Source organism: Schistocerca serialis, chromosome 7 (assembly GCF_023864345.2).
Source record: "Schistocerca serialis cubense isolate TAMUIC-IGC-003099 chromosome 7, iqSchSeri2.2, whole genome shotgun sequence".
Taxonomy (NCBI): domain Eukaryota; kingdom Metazoa; phylum Arthropoda; class Insecta; order Orthoptera; family Acrididae; genus Schistocerca; species Schistocerca serialis.
In genome coordinates, this window is record NC_064644.1 from 532644970 (window position 1) to 532663592 (window position 18623).

At 39.0% G+C, this 18623-nt stretch overlaps 1 pseudogene; it reads right to left on the reverse strand.

Annotated features, from left to right (window-relative positions):
• Nucleotides 1-2668: 2668 nt before the first annotated feature.
• On the reverse strand, nt 2669-2787 carry LOC126413387 (5S ribosomal RNA; annotated as a pseudogene).
• Between the last annotated feature and the right edge of the window lie 15836 nt (nt 2788-18623).

The following is an 18623-nucleotide window of genomic DNA, read 5'->3' on the forward strand; positions in this document are numbered from 1 at the left end:
TCACTGTCAGGTAACAATCGCTGTCAGGGTAAGAACCATCTTCTTGTCACAGTTCAGGAGATATGATAACATGAACAATGAGTTGCGTCAAAAACTGCCGCATCAATCTTGACGTTTAATTTTATTATTTCTGTGCCACTAAATCTATTTGCAACAGAGTTTACAAACAGTATCCACATACGCCCGTGAACATACCTACAAAATTATATTATTGTATGACATAGAGATCATGTTATATGACGTCATAAATTCTGAGATGCACGAAAAACTGCCGCATCATGCATGGTGTTTAAATTTATTACTTCTTTGCTACTATCTCTATTCCAAATATATTTCGCATACTGTATCCACACGTGCCGCACATTGTACCTACACAAATGCATCATTCTACGACACATAATTCAAGAGATATGATGTCATAAACGCTGAGAAAATGCCGCATAATGCATGAAGATTTAATACGTTTGCTCTTTGCTAAGACACTCCTACAATCCAGCCAAAGTAAGGAAATTCCTGACTCGTAATAGCGCTTTTGGCAGCTTTCAACTGCAAAGCGCAAACGAATGTAGGCGAAAACAATAACCGTCTGTAGACTTACGAAGAGGTGTTGTCATAGAGAAGTTTACGAATTCACTTCGTGGGGCACTCGAAGCAGGTGTAGTTATACATTTCTACATTTTGTATATTTCTTTGTCCTACAATTTCGTAATTTTAAAGGTGTTTCCTTGTGTACATGGTAATGAAATTTTTTCGGTATTACGCTCCGAACACAATTCATTTTTTGTTTCCATTCATAATTGAAGATTGGCTAAATGAATACCCCGAGCAATGCCGAGTTTCTGAGCTAGTGTGTTATAATACGCGATGCTGAATAACCGAATGAGAGGTAGCCCTCAATTTTGTAGGGATAAATTAGTGTTGGCAATGGATTAAGTTGTCCTGGTCCTACGTAAAATCGATTAATATGTTGCTCATGGTGGTACCGAAACGACACAAGATGCAGTGATGGCCAAAATATTAAATTAGGTCTTACGAAACATTCCCACTGAAGAATATCACAACATAGCTACTACGTTCGACCGTCCCACGGCTGCGGATATCACAAATAGAGAAATAAGTGAGAACGAAGTTGAAAAATAATTGGGACTGATCCACAGAAAAGAAACCATAGGACCAGATGACGTCCCTGGGTGTCCCATCAAACCTGAGGAGGAAGCGGCCACACAAACAGTTTTAGGAACAGTCTACCGCAGTTCGTTTGGACATCTGAGCGTATCACGCGACTGCAAGTCGTTCTACTCTACAAAAAGGGTCGCAGGATTGACAAGCGGAACTGTAGATCTTTCTCAGTGAGATCACTCTCTTGCAGAGTTAATAACGAACAGGATTCAACCGTCCTTTATTGGAAAACGAAAGTACCTTATCCAGCGTCCCTACCTTTGTTCATCTTTGAAGCACAAATTTCACTGGAGCGAACACTGAGGTGTCGGCATCAGAGAAAGGGGCATTCTCTGCGTGTAAACAGCTGGTGAGAGCGATCAAACAGTGTGCAGTCGTATTCAGTTCGACATTGCTTGAGTTCCACCTGCTGTCAGACTTTCACAGAATCATCAAAGACGCTGGGACGCTGGGACGCTGGAACGCTCTCCTCTTACGCTGGCATGTAGGTGTAAATGGAATCGAGCTCTCGCTTTTCACGCCCCGTTAATCGACATTTACAGAAACTTTCGTAGCGCCTACTGACAGAAGGCTACCCAGTGTTCGAGATTCAAATAACGCTCCTGATTTTGTATAGTCACTAAAGGAAACGCAATCTCTTGCAGCTACTTCACAGTACTGTCATCTAATAAAGCGAACTATTTTTCACAGTGTTGTTGAGTACGGAATTATGACAGTTTCCGCAGTAAAAAAGGTTTGTGTTATCATCCATATATTTAATTCGCAAGTTTATTCTAAAAGCAAATTCTACCGGAAAAAAGATATAAACATTGCTTTAGAAATAACTCAAATATACTAAGAAGATAAATGCAACTATTATCATGCATGAGTAACTTTATTTCCGTTTGAAATAAATTTAAAAACGTTCCTGAGTAGTTGCAAACCATCTTGTGGAAGATCAAAATGTGAAACAACTGTTACAAATGTGCATGTTGAAAACTGAAAGTGTTGAAAAATCATGTTCTATCTCTATATTATTATCTTCAAATTGGTGCTTAAAAAGTGAAAATGTTCCGTGTTTATACTCAAAAATTTTTAATGGAATTTGACAAAATGTAATGTAAATATGATTTTCTTAAGAATACGGTTATAGATGTAGACGGAGTCTTCGACTCATATGAATAATCCAGTACTATTAACATTTTGCAGTCAGGTCAGAAATGCATTTCTTGTTGTGGACAAATAATACAAATTCTGGTCTTTGAAAAGGCATTCCCTGTGTATGGAAATCCATAGAGACTCCTCGTCCGAACAAGCGACGGGAGGCCCAACGATACCGACCGAGCACTATGTCGTCCTCAGTCTTTACGTGTCACTGGATGCGGATAATAGAGTGGCATGGGGTCAGCACACCGCTCTCCCAGCCGTTGTCGGTTTTCGTGACCGGAGCCGATACTTCTCAGTCAAGTAGCTCGTCCACTGGCCTTCCAAGTACTGAGTGCACCCAGCTTCTCAACAGCTCTCGACAAACCCGGATGGTCACCCATCCAAGTGCTAGCCAAGCCCGACAGCGCTTAACTTCGGTGATCTGACGGGAACCGGTGTTACCACTGGGGCAAGGCTATTGGCACAGCCTTCCATTAAAAAATGTTAAAAGCTAATTGCAGCGCCCATATTGTGGATAACTCAGTCAACTGTGCTAGGGGAAATCTGAATGTGGAAACTGCCTTTTTCTAAAAATTTGTAACCATTTTTCGACCTCGGTAGAACTTTAGACATTTCATTTGTTTTTTGAACAGAATCCTTTGAAATTTTTAGATATATGCTGATTGGGTGGCTTGCTTTGAAGCAACATACGAAACAATTTTACTTGCTTTGGGTGCCTTCAGGTTGTTATTTTAAGCATAGCAACTGATTGAGCTGAACAATTATTTAATCTGTCTTGTCTGCTGATAATTAAATATAAGTTCCTGAGTAGGTGTAATGCATTTATTGTTCTTGCAACATTTAATGTTGATATTTATCATAGGTGATGAAGAATTAGAGAACAAGGGGACTCCTGGAGCTGATGTTTTCTTTCATTTCATTTCATTTGATCAAATTAAGAAACAAGACTAAATCTCAATTTTCGAAGATTTCTTTGTGATTGTAAGTTCACCAACATTTGAAAAAAGAAGATAACGCAATACCTCAAAAGATTATCTGTCTTTCGCCTGGGCTGGGACTTTTCTTTGCGGAGAACTAACATCTATGTCTATCTACTGCTAGGTGGTGAAAGGGAGCAGATATAACGCCCAAAAAATGTTAATGTAGTCCTTGAGAATTGAGTTACAGGTCCGAAACGCTTTGGATTAGAATATAAAAATAAAATACTGTGACTGAACACGACTTACTAACAACAAAAGTGCCTGTAACCTGTAACAAAAAGAGCAGAAAAGTATTGATTTTATATGCGAAATGACCATGTTATAGAGATTTCATTGAGCTGCTTGGTCTGTAGTAAGTATTTTGGTCGCAAAGTGTATATCAAGTGCCTTGCGCGAGCAAGGTGATAGTTGTATTCGCCTGGCAGCGCTACAAACTTCCTTTTATGTCACCTTCATGAGCGCCTCTTCCAGCGTTCGCATGCAGCTACTTTCACCGGTTGGTTCTTGGTTGGTTGGTTGATTTGGGAGAGCGGACCAAACAGCGAGGTCATCGGTCTCATGTGAGTAGGGAAGGATGTGGAAGGAGTCCGGTCGTCGCCTTTCAACGAAACCATCCCGGTATTTGCCAGGAGCGAGCATGCTCCGGTCACAGTCATTATCCGAAGATCTTTAATTATTGACTAAACTGTTGGCCAAAAACTGAATGGAGAAAAATATTCGTCCGTATATTGTTTGTGCAGTATGCAGTGGATTTGCTGTAAGCATAAAAAAGTCACACTCTATAATTTAACAGAACATACAGGGTAGACAAGTATTAACTCCCTATTAAAAATTGTTTACAACTTTTTAATACGTAACTTATTCTCATGTAACAAAAATCATTTTATTTCAATGTTAGAATTTACACTGAAGCGCCAAAGAAACTGATATAGGCATGCGTATTCAAATACAGAGACATGTAAACAGGCAGAATGAGGCGCAACTGTCGGCAACGCCTATATAAGACAAGTGTCTGGCGCAGTTGTTAGATCGGTTACAGCTGCTACAATGGCAGGTTATCAAGATTTAAATGAGTTTGAACGTGGTGCTATAATCGGCTCACGAGCAATGGGACACAGCGTCTCCCAGATAGCGCTGAAGTGAGGATTTTTCTGTACAACCATTTCACGAGTGTACCGTGAATATCAGAAATTCGGTAAACATCAAATCTCCGACATCTCTGCGGCCGGGAAAGGATCCTGCAAGAACGGGACCAACGACAACGGAAGAGAACCGTTCAACGTGACGGAAGTGAAACACTTCGGCACATTGCTGCAAATTTCAATGCTGGACCATCAAAAGTGTCAGCGTCGGAACCATTCAACAGAACATCATCAATATGGGCTTTTGGAGCCGAAGGTCCACTCGTGTACTCATGATGACTGCACGACACAATGATTTATGCCTCGCCTGGCCCCGTCAACATCAACAATGGACTGTTGATGACTGGAAACATGTTGCCTGGTCGGACGCGTCTCGTTTCAAATTGTATCGAGCTGACAGATGTGTATGGAGACAACCCCATGAATACATGGTTCCTGCATATCAGCAGGAGACTGTTCAAGCTGGTGGAGGCTCTGTAATAGTGTGAGGCGTGTGCAGTTTGAGTGATATGGGACCCCTGATACGTCTAGATATGACTCTGACAGGTGACACGTAAGCATCCCGTCTGATCACCTGCAACCATTCATGTCCATTGTGAGTTCCGGCGTACATTGTCAGTTCCTGCAGGACAATGCGACACCCCACACGTCCGGAATTGTTACAGAGTGCTTCCAGGCACACTCTTCTTAGTTTAACCACTTCTGCTGGCTACCAAACTCCCCAGACATGAACATTATTGAGCATGTCTAGAATGCTTTGCAACTCCATGTTCAGAAGTGATCTCCACCCTCTCGTACTCTTCCGTATTTATGGACACCTCTGCAGGATTCATGGTGTCCGTTCCCTCCAGCACTACTTCAGTCACTAGTCAAGTCCATGCCACGTCGTTTTGCGGAATTTCCTCATGCTGGCTGGAGTTCTACTCGATGTTAGGCAAGTGCACCAGTTTCTTTGGTTATTCTGTGTATTACATTATATTTCATTTATGTCATCGCAATATCAGTGGCCGACCATGGCGCAACGTCTCACAGTAACCCCATTCCTTCAAATGGCACAAAATGCATATACTATATTTATGGATTTATTTATTCCTATTCAAGAACTCATCTATGGTATAGAAGGAGTTGTCAAGGAAATATGATTTCAATTTATTTTTGAAGCTATTACTGCTGTCTGTCAGACATTTTATTTCATGTAGTAATTCGTCGAAAATTTTTATAACAGCATATTTTACCACTTTCCGTGCCAAAGATAGGTTGAGTAGAGGATACTGTCTTTCATATTTCTAGTATTATAATCATGAATGTCATTGTTGTTTTTAAACTGGTCCATGTTGTTGAGAACAAATTTCATTAGCGAGTAAATGTACTGTGAGGCTGTTGTAAGAATTCCCAATCTTTTAAAAAGATACCTACAAGATGAGCGACTTGGAACCCCACACATTATTCTAACCACTTTCTTTTGAGCAGTGAGTACTTTTTGTCTAAATGTAGAGTAACCCCAAAATATTATTCCATATGACATCAGGGAGTGAAAGTATGCAAAGTATATTAGCTTTCTAATTTCCATATCCTCAAAATTGGCAATTATTCTTATTGCAAATGTTGCTGAACCTAGTCGCTTTAGAAGAACCAAATATGAATTTTTCCAGTTAACATTCTCATCCATGTGTACACCCAAAAACTTAATATGCTCTACCCTGTCTGCTGAATTCTGTTAATGTGTTGTATTTATTTGCAGAAAACCAATTAATGACTTTTCCAAATACCTTATTTGTATAATTTTCAATTGGAGTTTCTTTTACCGGATTAATAATGATGCTCATATCATCAGCAAACGGCGTCAGTTCAGCTTCCTGTTTCAGATGGGAAGGGAGGTCGTTCACATAAATCAAGAATAGAAGGGGACCCATGATTGAACCCTGTGGAACACCTAATGTAATTTCACTCCAGTGAAAATTATTTAAATCACTTGATGCATGTAAGGAAACTTTTTGCTTCCTGTTCTGTAGGTACAACTTAAACCACTCATATGTAAGTACAGAGATGTTGGCGAGATGGAATTTTGGAAATTTGCTGTAAGGTCTTTTGGGACCAAACTGCTGAGGTCATCAGTCCCTAAGTTTACACATTACTTAATCTTACTTAAACTAACTTATGCTAAGGACTACACACACACATCCATGCCTGAGGGAGGACTCAAACCTCCAACAGGGAGATTGGCGAGATATGAAAAGCCCTCACAGGAGATACGAATCAGAGCTAATAGGCATAGGTTCTGTATCAGATGTTAGGAGAAGAGGTCGACTGTCAACGTCCGGGATGGAAGAAAACGTAAAAGCGGTTCAGTAAATGTCCACACAAAGTCCTCAGAAATCACAAAGACAGACATCCCACAAAGGAGGTTTAACGCGACACACAATCCGAACTGTTCTGAAGAGAGAGTTGAATTTTTGTCCATGGAAACCACATTATTTCTAGAAATTATCGCCGGATGATTTTGATAGCTGGTTGGAATGCTGCTTGCTTGGTATGAGGACTGGTCCGTTATTTCAGTAATATACTGTGGTCAGATGAAACCGTGTTTCATGTTAAGGGGTTTGTTAATGGCACAATTGTTTTTAAATTAATGGTTGTAGCTATGTCATAAGCTACAAGAGTCCTCTAATCTCTGGCCTATATGGTCAATTTACTTTTGTTGATTCGGCCATAGTGCCACTTTGATCATGATTGCTGGGTCAGTTCTGTACATAGGCTTTCACCTGTATCACGTCACACTTACGATGAAGACAGAATGAAAACGAACATATGTGTCCGAAAATCGTCAGGACCAAGAAATAAAAAAGATACTTTTCAATGCAGCTTATGAAGAAACTACAACCATTTAATTCAATTATAAAACATGTCCAGCCTTTTTTTACAATTTCATACAATTGTTATTATTGAGCAATAGAGGATCCGAAGATGGTAGCTGAACAATGCCGAGACTGCTCAAGGGTCACATTGTGGTGCAAGATATCATCCACGAAAGTTATGGGTCAGTATCTCATTCAGGGCACAAATGAATGCAGAATGGTGCCTTGATATGCTTGAAACTTATATTCACTGTATTGTATCGACATGGGCAATTACAATGACCTAATGATTATGCCTAATGGAAACTGGCAGTTATCCTGTCCGCACGTGACTCGACACCCATTTTCCAAAATGCTGGTTGGGACGTCGTGCCCCCCTTGAAAGGCCAGCAAGGACTCTTGAGCTAACGACCTGCAATTTCTTCCTACGGGAATTGGCAAAAGAGGAAGTTTATTGCACAAAACCAAAAGCTCTTGATGAACTGAAGGAGAAAATTCGCCAAGTTCTTGGAGACGCACCATTGGAATCTCTGCAGATTTCAGTCGGAACCATCCATATCCATTTAAGGAAACTGGTAGATAATGATGGTACTTATGTTGAATTTTAGCACTGTATAACAGTACTACAATTGTAAGGAATAAAATGTATTTTTTTCGTAAAAATTGGTTACGTGTTAAAAAAGCAATAAACAATTTTTAATTGGGAGTTAATTCTCGCCCATTCTGTAGTTCTCAATTCATTAAAAGAAATTAAATCTCATGCACATTTTTTCAAGTATGTCATAAATGGGAATAAATATAATTCAGAACATTACTGTCTTATTTTACATTCAAATACAACATTTCCAATCGTTTTAGGAATCTTCCTAAATTTCTGAATTATCATTTGCAAATGAACTGTAATGAGTACTCCAATAATCCATATTTTGTATTTTATGCATTGGTATACTGTAACCTTATTCAGCTCTGTCCCTTTTATAGTCTTCTTAGGGTTTATACAAATTCTTCATTTTCATGAATATTAATTCTGAAGTCACATGCCGAGAATTTATAACGATAATGTAACTAGGCAACGTATCTTATGGTCTTTATGCAAGTCGATGACGTATCTTATGCGCCAATGGATAATGTATCTTAACTGTCATTTCAAGCCCCAGGTGGTAAACAGGTATTCCACATAGCTATAAATTTTGGCCCTGCCTCAAAATTAATTAAAATGCCATTGTGACATTACAAGAATACTTAAATTAATATAAATGACTAGTTTGGGAATTATCCTTAAATGATAACACAACCTCTCCCTTACTCATTCTACATTTTAATTTATCGAAGCTTTCTTCAAGGTTCAAGTCATAAACAACAAGAAGGTTTAATAACTTTCAACTCTCAACAAATTAATTAACATTTAGACATTGAATATGTGATTATTAAAACTCTATCTCTATATATGAAAGTATTATGACAAATGAAACAATTAAACCTTCATCAATGATATTTACATCTACATTGCCATAGCTGAGCAATGGACTAAGTTGGTGGAGAATGAACTTCATCTTTTGAACTAATCAAAACTCTCATGCACCCCATGGAGGGTATGTTAGTAATTAGCTCTTGAATTTCCATATTGAAAGTGTATGCAGGTTGGACTAAACAAAATCTCAACTCAATATTTAATCTCGCCTACCACATGTTGGTACATTGCCACTCGGGAACTGCGGTGGCGTTGTCTCCCTGTTGGGTGTGAAACGCTAATTCCCTATTTTGGCCTTGACTGAATTCAATCAGTCTTAACTTTCCTGTGTTCTGTAGAACGTTAAATTTTACCTAGATGAAATGAATGGCAATTGCACTCTCGCCATGGGATGGAGCGACGTGCATAAATCTCAGCCCACAAAAATTCCCGCAAGAATATGAACTACCGCTTTACATTTGTCACTACAGTACGTGAAGTGTACCGCCCTCACTTCACAAATGTATAGTTTGAGCCTCAACGTCTTCGCTAATTTTACCACATGCATACGTGTTGCCCACCACGAGACGAGAGCTCTCTGTGTGTTAATTTAATTCTCAAAATGCTTTTATATGACACTACTCTCCCCACTGCAATTCTACAACGTCACACAGTATGGCTTAGGCGAAATGCTTCCTCGTTATAGGTGAATTCTTATTTTTCTTACCCAGGTCGCCGCTAGCCTCGTTAATGTGGTATTGCCATTTACCCACGCTCTCAGCTGTGTATTCTAAAACGTATTATATTGTGCCGGCCTTATTTCTTTCTGTACTGCATCTGGCCCTTCTTTTGTTAATATTAACTGGGGTTTCCCGATGCTATTAGCCTCGTGCGCTGGTCTCAAGCTCCATTCACTTTATCTTATTTATGCATTCCCCTGCTGTTGTAAGGTTAGATAATGTTTTGTTATTCGGTACATGAGATTGCCAAATTGCTTACTGATGATTTAGATTAAATAAAGGAACTTTACATATGGAATACATACTATAAACATAGGGACAATATAGAGTTATTTTCTGAGGATTTCATTCTGTATCATATGTATGAAGCTGATGTAAGCTCCAAAAAATGTGGAAACCTTACACATGCCGTCCCTTCCGACTTGATTTTGTGCTGCAGTGTGCAAAGGTTGAGGCATTGGTCATTGCAGTGCAAAATTATAAGCCCAATTAATTTTTCATTGTCCAGCTACTGGTTACCTTATTCTAGATGATCTTGTCTCAATATCCAGAAATTTTAATTTAAGATATGCCTTTACACGGTATTTTTTCTAGATGATTACTGGTTTGGCTTGACTATCTTTTATAACAGTTCTGTTGAATTTAGTCCTATAATACCTCCTTCCTCTTATGGCTAAATTTCGTCAAAATGGTTCGTCCACACTTTATATCGTCCTTTGTTCATAATAATTCCAAGCATTCCACAATTATCAAACACTCATGATCTTGTTTATGGAAGATGAGTTGAAGTTAGGAAGCATTTTGTTTCTGTTTTCTACAGTCCCAAAACATACGTCCGTTACTTTAATTAAATTGTTGCCATATTTAAATAATTAATAATTTTCCATAGTGCCAACTATACATTTCTGTTTCATCTGAGTTATCTTTGCAATCACATGTTTTCTATCTCTACTATACACAAATATTTTTTGCTATGTTTAGATTAAATGAACAGACTTTACATATGAAATGCAAATTATAAAAACATGATGATTTAGAATGAGATTTTCACTCTGCAGCGGAGTGTGCGCTGATATGAAACTTCCTGGCGGATTAAAACTGTGTGCCCGACCGAAACTCGAACTCAGGACCTTTGCCTTTCACGGGCTAGTGCTCTACCATCTGAGCTACTGAAGCACGACTCACGTCCGGTACTCACAGCTTTACTTCCGCCAGTATCTCGTCTCCTACCTTCCAAACTTTACAGAAGCTCTCCTGCGAACCTTGCAGAACTAGTACTCCTGAAAGAAAGGATACTGCGGAGACATGGCTTAGTCACAGCCTGGGGGATGTTTCCAGAATGTTCGAGTCTCGTTCGGGCACACAGTTTTAATCCATCAGGAAGTTTCATATCAGCGCACACTCCGCTGCAGAGTGAAAACCTCATTCTGGAAACATACCCCAGGCTGTGGCTAAGCCATGTCTCCGCAGTATCCTTTCTTTCAGGAGTACTAGTTCTGCAAGGTTCGCAGGAGAGCTTCTGTAAAGTTTGGAAGGTAGGAGACGAGATACTGGCGGAAGTAAAGCTGTGAGTACCGGACGTGAGTCGTGCTTCAGTAGCTCAGATGGTAGAGCACTTGCCCGTGAAAGGCAAAGGTCCTGAGTTCGAGTCTCGGTCGGGCACACAGTTTTAATCCGCCAGGAAGTTTCATGATGATTTAGATTAAATAAAGGAACTTTACATATGGAATACATACTATAAACATAGGGTACATTTTTCAAATACATTTACAATTTACAAGTGGAATTACAAAATACAATGAATTACAAAATACAGGTGTGCAGTGGTACAGGTGTAATTTATTTACTGGTATTTTAATTCTTTTGTTCAAATGTGTGTCTTTTTCACTCCTTTTCGAATATTACCATGACTTTGCCACATGCATCACTTTTTTCATTACTCTTTCACTTAATTTTGGGCTGGGTTTCTTCTCGACACTACTGTTGATTAGTGGTCAGTGATATTGATAGTTGTAGACTCTGCTGTTGCTGAAGATCATTTGACATCTACAGTTCTGAGTGGTTGATTACGACTGCTATTACATGGTCAATTCGTCCAAGGCACTGTCTTGAGGTAATGACTTAGGTGTCCTTGTCCCTTTTTCGTATAGTTGCCATCGAAAATGTTGAGTGTAACTCCTTGACAATAGTTGCAGGTTGACATATGGAGTCCCCAATGTGCGCTCTGCTAGAAGGATTGACCACCTAAATTTGTTGAATAAATTAATTGTTAAGGTTTGTTGAATATTATTCCTAGTTGATTTGCGACATCTCATACTGGTTTCAAGATAAGAGTTTGGAAAAAAGGCATTTTCTGTCTTTTGCCCTCATCCTCAGACTCTCTCTTCTCTTCGTTTCTTGGTGTATCTTTACATCTTCTTTCTTGGAACTTACTCTTCTCGGGCATAGGGATAGGATTTGTTGATCAGTAAATTATTTGATAGTGTACCAGTTACGTTTGTGATGAGATATGAAGTTTGAATAGATTACGGAAGTGATAAATCTGCCCTCAGATATACTCTTGTCCATTTTGTAATTAAGAGAAATATTCTGTGTTTATTTTTCCCAGGTAGTCGTGATAATAATGTGAGCATAGCTTGTTTTCTGCCGCTGTTGTTGTCACTAATGGGGTTTGCTTCCCTTCCTACACACCTGTGCGTCCTAGGTGTCCTAATTGCTGTCTTTCCCCGATCCTTTCGCCAAATGGGGTGAGACACATTCTTTAACATCCACCTGGCTCGTTATTCACCTTCATGTACGGCGTGAGTCAGTGCATTCTTTCCTTTAGTAGCTGGTTTGTTGCTAACGCCATATTGTGCAATCGTGTACTCTGACTCAGACCCGTAGCTTCCTGTCGACTCTGCGTTTTTTTTAACATCAGCTTCGCTGCTCCTTCCTTATGCAGACGCTGGTAATGACGTGGCTCTGCATCTTCTTCACTTCTTGACCACTACTTACAATTTTCTTTACATTAATTTTACAATAAAGTTTACATCAATTAATTACATAGATAATGCAACAATATGAACTTTACATCGAATAATTATATAGATTTTTACATAAATATTTGCATAAATGAACATGTACATGAATAACACAATGAATATTTGAATGTTGGATATTTAAATAAGATTTTCTTAGTTATTTTACATTAATTTATCATTTACATGTCTTTACATTACTACATTTTGGTTTTACGGGTACTTCACTTCATATATGAGTATCAATTGGTGATATGTGGATCAGTTCGTTAGTTCGTCATGCTGTTAGTTTCCTTTTATTAATCTTTTCTGATCTACTTTACCAATTTAATTGATTAGTATTATGAGACTTAAATTTTGAATGATTACTTGTTTTTGTAGCTCTTCTTGTCGGCTGCTGCAACCTGTAACATATCTGTGTTTGTTCTATATTATCCATGATCTATTTGTGTGTATTCTCATGGCTAATTGTCATATGATTAGTGTAAATCTATTTTCCCATGTGTCTGTAGATTAGCACGCCATTCTTCAGCAAATAGTGCTTGCAGAATGTCAACCAGTTTCTTTTCTTTCCATTTATGTTTGACTTTTACCACTTCAGGATCTTCGTTCTTTTCGTATGCGTCATAGTCATTATTGTCACTATTAAATAACTGCTCTGATATTGTCGTCAACTCACTCCCACTATCTATAACTGCGTTAACACCAATACCCTTTACTGTTGACTTCCTCCATTAATATGTCGTCAATTACTTCATAGTTTAATCGATGTTTTTGTGTTTGTTCGAAAGTTTGGGGAGAAGTATTTCCCTTTTGCAAATTGTGTAACTGTATTCTTGCTGCTTTTAGATCAGCTACCTTAGCCAATCTAGATTTTAAAACATCATTTTGACACATTTCTCTCTCTTATAAGCTCGTCTCCTTGTCACACAACCGCGTGATCGTATTTAATTTGGACTTTAAAACATGACAACTATTTTTTAAATGTGATAGTACCTCACATTTAGATTCTGGGAATTCGTTACATTCTACATTAGGTGTGGTGGTACTCGCACCCTGATTCAAAAATTCGTTTTCATCTTTTTTATCTGCCACTGAAGGTTGAAGATTCGCATTTTCAGCTATGTCGTTATTTATTGCGTCGCTGTTTTCTGTATCTGGCTTGGTGATTACATAGTCTCAGTAATATTGCCATACTATGTACTCATATGTGCCACAATTATATACCCCTGACTTCGATTTATCAGACTGTTCAGATGCTTTATTGTTTGGTTCGATTTTTGGCGTAGACGAAATATTTGCCCAATTATTGTCCTCTCTGTGATCTACCTGTTCTTCCCTATTCTGTCCGATTCCCTGTATCCATAACGCTGGAAGGATCTTAACAAATCTTGCAACGTATCAAACTTTTGATTATGTGTACTCGTTTATACTTTCCTCTTTTTCTTTCTGACCTATATCACCTGTATTTTGTGGGTTACTCTTGTCGTCTTGATCAATTGTACCATGAATAATTACATTGGGATATGCATTATCCTATCTAGAACCGTCCTTCATCCGTGCAGTATCAAACATCTGCGCCATATACATCAATGCTTCCTCATTATTACTTGGTTCATGATTAGGTAAAGCTAGGACTTCTTCCTCATCGTCTGTATCTGTCCAATCTATCTCGTTCCAACACTTTAATTGTGACTTACTTCCTATCTGAAGTATCGGTCCTGATACTTTTGACGATCGTTCTCTCGTTCGTATTTGCAATTTCGACTCCTGTCCATCATATTTTAACCTGTTTATCGCTCGTGTTACTTCGTTTCTCTTTTCTCCAGAAAGTGTATTATCTACTTGAACCCCTGCAATACCCAACGTCTGTCATTCTGTACGTTTCCCTGGATTTGGTGGTCGTAATTCAACCTCCAGTCGTACTTTACTCTCATTTGAATCTCAGCTGACCAATATCTATCTATAAAGGCTGCTCGAAACGAATCATACGAATCACAGTTTCAGCTATTTTCTGCATAGTTTCGGCTATACTTCCTTCCATGTGTGCACAAATGAACTAGTTTATATTTCACAGGCCAATGTGTTGGTATTCCTACTTTGAACTGACCAATAAATGTGCGAGGATGTAGACTATTTGTATCTTCCTTATAGTGCCGGTATTTGTGCACTGTAAGAAAGTGGTTACCATCAAAACTTCTTGCTTCGCTTTGCGACATCATACCTTCTGTGTTTTGAAAACTCGAATTCTGTCCTATGATTTTATCAAATCTACGCAAACGTGTGTAATTGGGCTCATTCTGTGACGTTTGTGCTGCAGAATCACTTGCAGGTTTCATTGCGCAATATGCGCGCATAACACCCGCTACTGGCTCTGTATCTTGTCTTGTAAGCGAATCTGGCTAGTGAGATACTGTACTGGAACCCGCCGGTATACGTCCTACACGTTGCGGTGTTGCGTAATGTGTCGCTATCGCTTGGTCTGCGTATGTCACGCTTTGTGCTTGACGTACGTAACCTTGCAGCAACCCACATTCTCTTACTCCCAACTGATCTTTTATTCTCTCGTGAACAAGTGGTCGCAAACCACATTGTTCCTTACTGTTACCATATTATTATGGGATATGCTGTTTTAGAGTAATTTCCCGATCTATGTCTGTGGTTTCGGACTGACACTCACATGTGCCTTTCCGTCTCACTTCACCCATACTTTCGCGTTCTCTTCTGTCGTGTTATGGGCGGCTGTTGAATTTGCCGTCTTCACAGTATTATCTACACATTAAAGTGGATTCTGTCGTCGCTTGCGACTCCCCACTAACGCTTTCCGCGTCTCCTCGACTTTCTATTGGATGCAAAACTTCCTTTCTGAGCCTCTGAAATTGATGTTCGTTTTTCTCTTGTATCTTTAAAATACGAGCATCGAATTTCTTTAATGCAGCTGTCATTGTTCTTTTGTGAGACATCGTTTCAGCAATGACATGTCTCGCTTTCGTCGATGCTCTGATGGCAAAAGCTTCAACCTGTTGTTTAACTTTTTTGACACTTTGTTGCATATCTTCAGGTAACGTATTCATGTTTACTTGGACAGTGTCAATGTCTGTTCTCATTTGTGTGTGCCCTGTAACAAGTGTTTGAAGCGTAATTTGTGCTTCTTGAGCTTCTGTTCGGATTTTATCTAATTGACCTTGAATATCATCATGCGTTTTTTGTATTTGTTTGTTAGTTTGTCTAAGCCCCAGTGCTCTGCGCCCTTCTAACTCTTTTTTCCCTTGAGTTATGTGCCCTTCTAAACACCCTGCTAATTCTTTTTGTTCTTGAGTTACGTGCCCTTCTAAACGCCCTGCTAATTCTTGAGGTTGTTATAATAAACGTTTGTCTGATTGCTGAGATGGTTGTAATAACAGCTGCGACATACCAAATATATTGGTGGTTTCTACTCCTACATCATTTTCGCCTGTTGCCATTTGATGTAACCATTCCCTCTCGCATTTTTCGTGAACCGTTTCATCCTCTTCTGAACACAGTGTAGGTGCGCTTCATGTGATTGCAAATCTGTCTGATTCAATATGATCACGTTCGGTTCTACATACTGTAAATTACTGTGAACGGATTCTACATCTGAATCATGTGCACCGCTGTTCTCATGTTCATTCATTTGACCAGATTTAACACTATGTGTTGCATTTCGGTCTCATTCGGTATTTCTACGTCCTCTGTTTCGTGGTGTTCACGCTGACCTGGCTGTTGCATGTCCAACTCGATCCTATCAATATCTGCCATGATTTCTCTCTGCCTTGTCGTACTTTTTTACTGTCTTTTTTTATCGTTCCTCTAAGTGTTGCTGATCGTGAACTTTTCGAACCTGACTACGCGTTAACATCAGATTATAAGACTCTACCCCAAAATATCATTCACACAGTGTTATATTCAATCTGTTTCCAACCAAATACAACAATAATTTTGCACCAACAATGAAACATACAAAGAATACACTTCTATCTACACTTATTTACTTACTTAACTTATTTACTACTACACAGTTGAGTCACATTTAAATGAAATTTATTTTTCTCCATTTTCGTCAGCTTTTTGTTTACCCTCAATAAACTGTCAGAATGCTGTTAATTCAGAATCCTCTATTTTCTATCTGAGCAAAATGCTGTTTATTCAGTATTCTGGCAGGGTCACCATTTGTAAGCAGACGATGGGTCTTGCGGTCTTTTTGCAAGTGGATGATGTATCTTATGCGCCAATGGATAATGTATCTTAACTGTCATTTCAAGCCCAGGATGGTAAACAGGTATTCCACATAGCTATAAATTTTAGCCCTGCCTCAAAATTAATTAAAATGCCATTGTGACATTACAAGAATACTTAAATTAATATAAATGACTAGTTTGGGAATTATCCTTAAATGATAACACAACCTCTCCCTTTCTCATTCTACATTTTAATTTATCAAAGCTTTCTTCAAGGTTCAAGTCATAAACAACAAGAAGGTTTAATAACTTTCAACTCTCAACAAATTAATTAACATTTAGACATTGAATATGTGATTATTAAAACTCTATCTCTATATATGAAAGTATTATGACAAATGAAACAATTAAACCTTCATCAATGATATTTACATCTACATTGTCATAGCTGAGCAATGGACTAAGTTGGTGGAGAATGAACTTTTTTTTTTTTAACTAATCAAAACTCTCATGTACTCAGTGGAGGGTATGTTAGTAATTAGCTCTTGAATTTCCATATTGAAAGTGTACGCAGGTTGGAGTAAACAATATTTCAACTCAACATTTAATCTCGGAACTGCAGCGGCGTTGTCTCTGTGCTGGATCTAAAACGCTAATTCCCTACACTGGCCTATATTCTGTAGAAGGTTAAATTTTCACTAGACGAAATTAATGGAAACTCCACACTCGCTATGGGGTGGATCGAATTGCAAAAATCTCAGCCCACAAAAATTCCCGCAGCAATATGAACTATCGCTTTACATTTGTCGCCACAATACGTGAAGCGCACCACCCTCACTTTGCAAACGTAAAGTCTGAGTCTCACATTCTTCGCTAATTTTACCACATGCATGTGTGTTGCCCACCGCGAGACGAGAGCTCTCTGTGTGTTAACTTAATTCTCAAAATGCTTTTACAAGTCGTTACTCTCACCACCGCGATTCTACTGCGTCACACAGTATGACTTCGGCCAACTGCTTCCTCGTTATAGGTGAATTCTTATTTTTCTTGCCCAGGTCGCCGCTAGCCTCATTAATGTAGTATCGCCATTTACCCAAGGTCTCACCTGTGTTAATTCTAAAAGGTATTATATTGTACTCGCCTTATTTCTTTCTGCGCTGCAGCTGCGCCTTCTTTTGTTAATGTTAATTGGGGATTCCCAATGCCATTAGCCACGTACACCGGTCTTCCAAGCTGCATTCGTTTTATCTCCTTTATGCATGCCCCTGTCGTTATAAGCCGGCCGCTGTGGTCGAGCGGTGCTTGGCGCTTCAGTCTGGAACGGTGCGACCGCTACGGTCGCAGGTTCGAATCCTGCCTCGGGCATGGATTTGTGTGATGTCCTTAGGTTAGTTAGGTTTAAGTAGTTCTAAGTCTAGGGGATTGATGACATCAGATGTTAAGTCCCATAGTGCTTGGAGCATTTTTTGTCGTTATAAGGGTAGATATTGTTTTGTTATTTGGTACATGAGATTGCCATAATTATCTCCTGTTGACAATATAGAGTTACTTTCTGAGGATTTTATTCTGTATCGTACGTATGAAGCTTATGTAAGCTCCGAAAAATGTGGACACCTTACAATAATAAAAAGGAAGGTATATGAACACATTCTGTCGTGTCGGTTATTTTGGCTCGACAGAGTTAGCTGCAATACTAGATTAACGTGTTATGCTAGCGTACAATGCCTTCAGGTGGAGCTTGAATAATTGCGTAGAGCTCTAGGCAGGTTTTGGAAGCTACGATTTCGCGAAACACAGCTCACTCAGTAGATTCGTGAGATACAGAAGGCAGCAAATAATGGAACCAGTTGGTGCTCTGTTGCTTGACTTCCTGAAAGCCTCTGATATTGTGACATAGCGTTACACAGTGAAC